The sequence below is a fragment of the Sturnus vulgaris genome, chromosome 9 (assembly GCF_052056855.1).
Source record: "Sturnus vulgaris isolate bStuVul1 chromosome 9, bStuVul1.hap1, whole genome shotgun sequence".
Lineage (NCBI taxonomy): Eukaryota > Metazoa > Chordata > Aves > Passeriformes > Sturnidae > Sturnus > Sturnus vulgaris.
This window is the reverse complement of record NC_142251.1, coordinates 2,995,779-3,005,238: the sequence shown is the minus strand read 5'-3', so window position 1 is coordinate 3,005,238 and position 9,460 is coordinate 2,995,779. Positions and strand designations below refer to the sequence as shown.

The window sequence follows — 9,460 nt, the reverse complement described above, 5'->3', positions numbered from 1 at the left end:
TATGAGGTGAATGTATTGGAAAAATTATAATTATTTTGTTTTCATTGGCACTTTCAATTTCAATTTGCTGCTGTCATAGAGACACTAAAGGGTTAGTCATAGAAAAGTTTCAGTACTCTGTCTTGCATTTGTAACAAATATGTGCAGCTGTGCTACTTTTATAAACATTTATTTCAAGCTGATTATTTTTTTAAATTTATTTGCTCTAGCTAGCCAGTATGATGTGACCATAATATGTTTAATAAGGGATTGTCTGCAAAATTCCTTTGCATGGGGTTATTGAAATAGATGTGCAGAAAAGGTATATACTGGAGGGAAAATCCTCCATGGCAAAACGAAATGTAAGACCCCAAATCGGGCCAAATTCTGCTCAAGGTTTATGCTGCCACCAGCCTGGAGTTGCTGTGTGGGGAGGAGCAGAGCAACTCCAGGTTTGCTCACCTGAGTGACTGAGAGCCAACCTGGACCCATAATTTATCTCCATCCAAACAGGTTTAAACCCCCAAACCGCTCTTTGTGAAACATCTGAAGGGGAAAAAAAGCCTCATTAATAAATAAGAAGCCATTTCAGATGACTCCATGTATGAGCAAACTGCTGTTATTGAATGCGACAATTAAAGCAGATCTTCCAGTCATTTCCAAAATAATTATTTTCTAATTTTACTATCCCGCTCTCGATCCGCAGTTCAGTGTGAATGCCTTTATTTTCTGTAGATGCAATGAGTGAAACCAGAATTTACTAAAAATAGTCAGACGAGACTTAAAAGGATCATTTAGTTACTTTAAAGGTTTTTAATTCAACATCATTTTTTCACTGAAGCTTTTGGTGACTACTTTTCTTCCACACCTCTATGCTCTGTTTCTTCAAAGGAATAGCTGGAATTGGTCAGGTAATTCATGCAATTAAAAAATATATATGAAAATGTCAAAATGTTGCTAGCATTTCCATAAATTAAGAATTAATAGAATCCTCACTATAATTCTCATTGCAAATGAAAATAAAAATAATGGCACATCTAATAAATATTTAATTTCATCATATGGAAAGTTAATTGGCACTGCCAAAATACCCAAAAAAGTTGTTGTTTTTTTTTTTGTTTAAATCACTGAGTGTATCTGTACACACTCTCAGTCCAAGTTTATCACAGTAATCCCCACATGCTGTTGAACCGTCCGTGGCTTTGCTGATTTGTGCTTCTTACTTATGATTTATGGTATCAAAAGGCATACATGTAGTAATAATTATCCTGCTCCTGCCCCTATAAAAATAACAAAGTGTGAACAGTGTAACATTGCAGCATGGATTTCCTTTGTTTTATACAGTAACTCTTGTATGTTCATATGCCGCTCAGCTACTGTATAAATATTTTTAATAAAATTATTCCTTCTCTGTCAGAGTTACTAAATTCTCTGTAGAGTTTAAACACTTCACTGCATCATTATACACACTTTATATTGTCTTCATTTTCTATACATGACCTCCTCTTGCTTACAAGTATTTGTCTTAGTTGTTTTCTACTTTTTCCTTCACCTGTCCTGAATATCGCCATGAATGTTTCTAATTTAAAGCCAGAGGAGTCAGTGGCTGATTAGAAGACAGGAAATTGGAGGATTAAACTGTCTGGTTGAACTTCCTTTACTTATCAGTGCTGTGTAACTCACACTGGATTATAAACTCACTGGGACAATTTCTACAGTGTATCAGTACTTCTGTTTTCTTAGTCTTTATTTTCCTGGAGAAAGTACAGAAAATGGGGAAAATGGGCAATTTGCAGCTAAAACCCAATACTTTTTAATAACACTGAAGCACTGGAAGTTTAAATTAAATATGCACAAATGTCTTCAGGTATGAGAATTCATTCCATTTTAAGTCACGCAGGTCTATATTATAGATTTTAAATTCAGTATGTAAACAACCAAGCAACAGACACTTTTGGGGAGGGGGAGGGAAATGACATCATTTTCGTAAGAGGAGAATGCGCCATGTTAACCCTTGTTCAACCCTCTTCCCCTCAGAAACTTTCACATCTGTTGTGACATGATGGTGTAGCTGTGGGACAGTCTGAGGAAAGGCTGGAGAGAAAAGCCTGTTTATCCAAAATAACTTTGTCTGGATTCCCCGTGCTGCCCACTGAGCCAGGAGCTGGAGATGTGATGTCCTCGCTCGGCGTTTGCCGGGAGGAGGATGTTGTGTAGGTATCTGTGTCACCAGGAGGAAGGACACAGCTTTGTCTCCTTAAGAGCCAGCTTATGATCCCCATGTCTGATTTCCAGAGCTCATCATGCCCCTGGTTGTGAAATCATTGTGATAGTTGGGAAAGCCAGTAATAGCACAGTCTGGAGGGTCTGTGTTGTGAAGGATGAGCAGAACTTCCAAGCTCAGTCCGTGCCGTGCCTGAGGTGTCTCTGTGCTACCACTCAACATCATTTAACTTTACACACTGGATTGAGATCAGAAAGTGTCAAAACTGAGTTTAAAACCAGAAAAGATAGACACTATCTGAAAGGTCTAGCACCTCTATTTGAACCTGAGGGCTGCCAGACTAATCCTGTACTCCAGTTTAAACACCAGGACTGGATCTTTAAACGTACTGGAATGCTTGATGATTTCTGGCTGTCTGGCCTTTATACTTTTGGCAAGTTCCCCACTATACTGGGAGTATAGTGGAAATGGAGATGAAAATAAATGACTATTCTGAAACTTTTTGCTGCAAAGGTCCCCGTAATTTCCATACAATCAATTTGAAACTTTTTATGAATAAGGAAATAGATATTTGGTTTCCTTAACTTCATATGAGAGTAAAAAGATAACATTTTTGTTTTATTAAAAGATTCCATGCTTTAATCCCAGAGTGAAAAGAATCTCATGGTGTTGCTTGAAGCATCCCTATCCCTCAGATGTGGTCACTCACACTGATTAATATTTAAAGATTGTTTTAGGATGAATAGAGTTGTTTCTTCATTGACATTTGAAGACAAATATTCTGGTTCATAACAGCATGGTTTGGACTGATAATATCTTTGTTATTTCCATGAGTGTCACTAGGAACCTCTTTCAAAAGTGCCCCAGGTAATAATTACAGAGCTCGTTTCAGGTGCTCGAACTCTTTGTAGGTGTTCAAACACACACTTTGCACATGGAATACACTCATACTCTATCCACCCACGAAGAGCAGAGCCCCTGCCATACTCCCAAGAAATTCAACTGATCTTGGAGATCAGGAGAAGCCAGTCTGAATGAGGATCAGGTGCTGCACAAACATGAAGTAGCTCTTTTACACAAAGGTTTTAGCCCTTACAATCACCACAATAGAGATCTCTGGATCTATTTTCCATAGAGGAGATTAATGAAGAGTCATTCTCAGTAAGACAAAAATCATTAGAACAGATTAAATAGATTTGTTGACTAGTGGAGTGAGATTCAAAATATTTTGCCTGTATAAGCGTATCTGTTGTTCTTTGGTGGTTTGTTTTTTTTTTTCAGAGGCTGTGAAACACAAAGTTAGCAATACAAGTAGGGATGGGTGGAAGTGTTGGATAGTACAGATGGCACTATAAGCTTGTAGGCTCTTACTACCCATAATTGCAATGCCCTTGCTTTCAAAGGAGTGCAGGTTGCCCTTGATGTACGCAAACAGCCATATTAATTTCACAACCCAATTGGAGTCACACACACGGATTGAGGTTGTCAATAGGAGCAGTGTGGAAATTAAGAGCACAAACAGTGCTCTCAAATAGGCCTTCCTGTTTTAAACACGACTAGCTTAAAAGACACAGGGTATATGTGGTCACTGACAGGGTATTTCCATAACTGAGAGTCTGTAAGTAAATTAGAGGGGAGTTTTCCACATTTTTTTTAAACCCAGAATTCAATTAGTCTGAACCTGATTCCGTATGGAAATATACTGGTAAATAAAATGGAAAGTAGAGCATGTCTTATTGGCTCATGCCAAGGGAATATAAAGAGTACTCCAAAGTGACCCAAGTTAACCTTTTGTGTTCAATAAGAAAAGAAAAAATCTGTCTCATTTGATCATTCAGTCAATATTTATATTTACTTTCAGGAACAAATAGAGACAACGTGCATGTGCACTTCTCTTTGCCAGGTTTTTTTACTATAAATTTTCTTTTGTGATTTTATTTGAAAGAGTTTGTTAAGAAGAATGGGTTAAATGGATTATTTAGGGCAGCGACTGAAAGGTGAATCACCAGGGTTTTACAAGAGCACAAACGGGATGAGTTTTCAAGGATTATAAGCAAACACAAGTAAAACTCAACTTTACTCATGATCTGCTGCTAATGAGGACTTACAGTTTAGACAAATTAGGACTTGTTGCTTCCTCTCCTTTTACCTTGGTTTCTGAAGGAAATCAGCTCTCTGTCTGCCATGTGCATGGAATGAAATCAGCATAAGGCACTACTTAATACACACAAGGGCTAATCTCTTGTTCAAAAATCAATGGATAATGCTCAAACAATTTTAAAGAAAACAGTAACTTCTTTTATATATTATAACAGTCTCACCTGATTTTAGATGCAACTTTTCATTATGGAGATATGTAGAGTTGTTAAAATTTGTTACTTTTCTATGGGTACTCATTCTTTTTGTTCTTAAGGAAGTTTTCTAAGTATTCCTCAGTCAACTGGGAGAAATACCTTCCAGGAAGTATGAGGGCATGTAGGAACAGGACAGAAACTTATAATGGTGGGAAACCCTTGGTGAAGGCCTGGCTCCTGGCAAGCAGTGACCTGTGGTAATTTTAAAATAGGTTAGTGTCAAGAGCTGAAAGTGTAAATAATAGAGAGAAAAGGATGGATCAAAGACTGGGTGCTCAGTACCAGCACTATAAAGGAGAATGAAGGCAGGGCAGGCTGTGATCTGAGAATGTTCCCTGGCATTAGGAAGAACAGTGGCCAAGAGATCACACCTGAGCAGAGGAAGTGAACCACAGGATGGGGTTTTTTTCTCCTTCTCCAATCATTCCTTGAAGTTGTTTCTTTTCCATTACTTAAAATCCCATTCAGTAACATATGGGCTACCAACTGCTCAGGTCCTCCAGTAACTGGAGACCACTGCACAGACAACTTTGCGGTTTATTTTGCTCTCTTTGAGTGCAGAGGCAGAGTTTTTGAGTGCAGAATTGCAGAGCAGTTCTTCATTTGTTCAAACTCTTCTGCACTGAGGTAACTCCATAGCAGGAAGTCAAAGAGCCACAGGACATCAGCAGTGGCTGAACAAAGCAAGGCTCTGTGCCAGCTCCACGAGATGTCCCCCATGACCAGCAGTGCAAGCACTTGTGATGGCATCTGCTCACTTCCAGAATTTCAGGGAATATTTTAGGGAACTTTGCTGTAAACTCTGTTTGGTGGTAACTGAGAAAAGGAAAACAAGGGGAGGGAAAATGTGAAGACCAGGCGGACAATGTGCCCCTGTGGCACAGGGATTCAGAAAAGCCTGATGCTCCACTGATCACGTCCCACAGCCCTGCATCCTCGTGTCTCCCACTTGCAGCTTGACAAAGTGTGGTTTCACAACACCTTAACCTCTCCCTCCTGGAACCAGATGTCCTCATCTCTGAATGGTGCAGTCCACCTTTCTCTTACGTGCCCCAATTTTTGAATCCATTTCCTGATCATAGAACTGATGCTGCATAAACCCTAAGACCTTTGCATAGCAAAACGCAGAGAGACTGGGAACAGCACATAACCCTAATGAAAAAAATGTTTTATCTAGGCAAAAACTGATCTATTGTCTGCTTAAGAATAGAGAGATAGATGAGCTGGGGACTTTTATTTTCCCTTGCAACAGGATAAGGGACTGGAGCCAAAACACATGGAAGTTGTACCCTGAAAAGCAGTGTGAGACAAGGCCTTCTGGAATATGAGAAATACAGACTGATAAGGGTGGAACAGCAGAGCTGTCGAGTTTTGAGGATGGTGACAATTTCAATATGATGCAAACATCTGTTCATGTACTCTGGATTGAAATACTCAAACACCTGCACTCCCATGTACATGTTCATGGCTGCAGATTCCTTTGTTCTAAGGAGTTTTCTGGGTGTACACTCTGGGACAGGTGTGCATGAGCTTGGCATGGAATTGTTTGTATGCTGAAGGTGTTTGCACCTGCAAAATGCAGGTGCCTGCTTTAAATGTGTTCTCACAAGCAGATGTTGGTTTCTGTACAAGTCTGCCAAAACTATCACTTTAATTCCTTTATGTCTCATCCTCCCCTTTTATTGGAGTAGAATAAGAAAACTCACCTCAGAAAGGGTATTAGATTGTAATTAACGAGTTTTCAAAATTATCTGTAGATGCTATAATTGCAGTATTTGCTTTTTTTACAATAAAAGTTATCTGTGAATATAAGGGTTTGCAGAATTAGGGAACTAAAGACAGGAAAGACTGTGAGTCTTTCCATCTCCCAGCAGTCTGTTTTTTACTGTTTATTTATTGCTGACTTTTATTTTGCCTTTAAGCCAAACACTATGGGTTACTCATATAGCATATGCTTCTTCACTCTGCACACAAGTAAAAGCAGTGATCTCCAAATCAAGATAATATTTTAATAAATCTTGACTGAGGATGCCTGAAGTGGTACGAATGCTCACACTGTGTAAGACTCAGGCATCTCTGTGCATGCCACTGTTTCATACTAAGTAGGAGTTTGGTAAATTGAGTGGATTACTGAGATTTCATTAAAAATTAAATGTACAATTATTTAGATGAATTTTTCACATATGCTTGTGGGCAAACAATTTTTGATTAGTTGTTGACATATAGTACACACAGTGCGTGTGTGTGTGCGTGTGTGCACATGTATATTTACATGCACGATATATAAATAAAATACAGACAGTAATGCAGTGTTAGGAAAGTCCACTGGTAGTCATTAATTTGACAAGACTTGTATAGGATGGGAAGAATGATCTTTCTCAGAGTGAAAATTGTTTTCACTACATCACATTAAGGCGTTTATCCAGCGAGCAGTGTGAGAGCTCAGGACCAAGCACAGCTCATCTCAGCTCATTTTACCTATCTCTTTGTACAAGTTCTTCTTCCAAATCATGCTGCAGACAAAAAACTGTGTAATTCCTGTTATTGGCCTGGGGTTGCAGGATTTGCATCAGTGGAAGGAACTCTCTCAGTTTAATTTTAATTAGAAATCAGGTGGTAAAGCTGGGGAAAAGATTTGTAAAGATCTGAAGTGTCTGAAGAGGAGCGGCTTGAATAACACTGTATTAGTCATGAGGCGAGGAAGGAAGAATGTTGTCGTGATTTGAAAGTAACATTGTTCAGTAAACGAAGATGTGTGAAGCACTTGCTAAACTAAATTAGTTCCGAGGTTTGGTGCACGTTTGTGTAACTCTGTTCATTGAAGCTTTGAACAATTGTGAAGGAGAAAACAGAAATTCCTTTATTAAGTAAAAAAAATGCTCTGATTCTCTTCTAGTGGTGTTTATCTGATTCAGCTGCGATTTTTCATATTTCAGACAGAATCATTAATTGGAACAAACAAATAGACACAGATAATACAGTGTAAGTCTCTGAATTTTATTTTGAGGTGCCAATATAACAAAGACTGCTTTCTCTCAAACAAACAGAAGCTGTAGAGAAGTTTTAGGACCCTCTGCTCCTAATTTTTCTAAAGAAACTGTTCTTCAACAGATGACCTTTTCCTAATGCATGGATTCATTATTCAAGAAGGATAAATCTTGTGGCCTGAGTGTCCTCTGTAGAATATAATTGAATAATTGTAGCCATATACTTCATATTGTATTATCTTGTGATTAATTTTTCTAAGAGTTGTTGCTCCAGCCTCTTAGGGGGGAAGGGGGACAGTGTCTGCACTCTCAGGTCATGTTTTCACCTCCTTTTATTGCACCCCTGACACTCACCCATCTACCCGGGATCTTTACCTTTGTGCCACTACACTTGTTGCTGTCTTACTTAGTTAAGAAGTACAAATAGCCTCAGCATTGCCAGCTGCAGTCCCAGGCTGGATCATTACTCCAGATTTGAGGTTAATCAACTGCAAATTCCATTAGCTTCATACAGAGTGAAAATAAAGAACAGACGGTCTCACATGTGAGCCAGAAGTCAGGTGCAGCACAATACGGCCAGCCTTCAGGTAGAGGGATTTTTTTCCCTTTGGCCAACACCTCTGAGATCAGACCAAAGGAGCAGATCAAAAAAGATTTTAATGAAAGTTTTATAGACTCGCTTTTTTCCCTCTTCCCTTTTCTCTCCATTTCCAGTTGCAAACATTAGTTCTTCACTTGATTCTGGTGGCATTTTTACCCTTTTTTCTGCTAAACACTATGGAAAGTTGATAATAGTTATATTCTCAGACATGTTCTCTGCCTACTTGTTGATTGTGTGACTTGTTTTATTGCTTGAGGAAGCGCTGGGTGAAATTTGGGAGGGATGGGGGGCAGTTCACTTTTGAAGACCCATTTACTGAGATTGAAGTGCTGACAGGTGCACACACCTTGTGAGCTCTGCCACGGATTTCAATAGGAACTCACAATATCAAAGCTGGACACACAGGAGAGTAGAGACAGGAATCAGACTTAGATGCTTCCCTGCTGCTTTTATTCCATGCACTGTTTCCCCCCACTCCCCTGAGATAGTGGGTTTGTTTGTCATTGGTGGTTTTCTCATGAGTCCGTTTAAAATGTTTGACTACTTCTTTTTGCATGTGCTACAAGGGTCAGTACTTACAGAATATTTTTTAAAAATTAATCTGCAGCTGAATTAAAAAATAATGCCTTTGATAATCCGAATATTCTAAAGCAAAAGATTTCTCATCAAGCAGAAAGAACGGCAGGAAAGTCAGGTCTGTGGGCAGAAGTTGAGATGCTGCTGCATTCAGAGTGTTCTGCACTTTCCAGGCTGAATTCTCAAAATGTACATCAGCACAGTGATTGCCAAACAAAGTGAATTTTGTGTGCTTTGGTTTTTCTGTGTGTGTCTCTCTCTCTTCACCCAGTTTTAATGGGGAAGGGAGGTGCCTCTGTGTATGTGTGTGTATATCTCCCTATATACATATGTTAGATTATCACTGACACACCACTACAAAAGGTTAGGGAAAATATTGCTGCCAACAGAACTAAAGATTAAATAATCCAATCTCTGGGAACTGTAAACTAACAATCACTATCACAAACGGGCCCTTTCTAATCATAGTTTGTGGTGGAATGAAAGATGCAATTGTCTGGAATTGATGAATATGGGATCCATGCTGGCTTCAGGGTCAAAGGTGACTTCATGCAAAGGTCCCTTTCTCTCTGGCACTGCTGCCTTTGTATAGCATAGCTTGGCAGCTATCTCTTTGCACTTCGGCTACCTGCCAATGCAGCTGGTACTGTGCAACTGTCTGGTACAGACTACAAAGCATCACTCAGCAACCAGCAGCTCCGCATGGGGCCCCTTTTCTAGGATGACAAAGAAAGATGGG

At 39.2% G+C, this 9,460-nt stretch overlaps 1 long non-coding RNA gene across 1 annotated transcript in view; it reads left to right on the top strand.

Annotated features, from left to right (window-relative positions):
* Positions 1-9,460, top strand: part of LOC148222769 (uncharacterized) — an 84,077-nt gene that overhangs the window by 3,596 nt on the left and 71,021 nt on the right. The window lies entirely within an intron of this gene.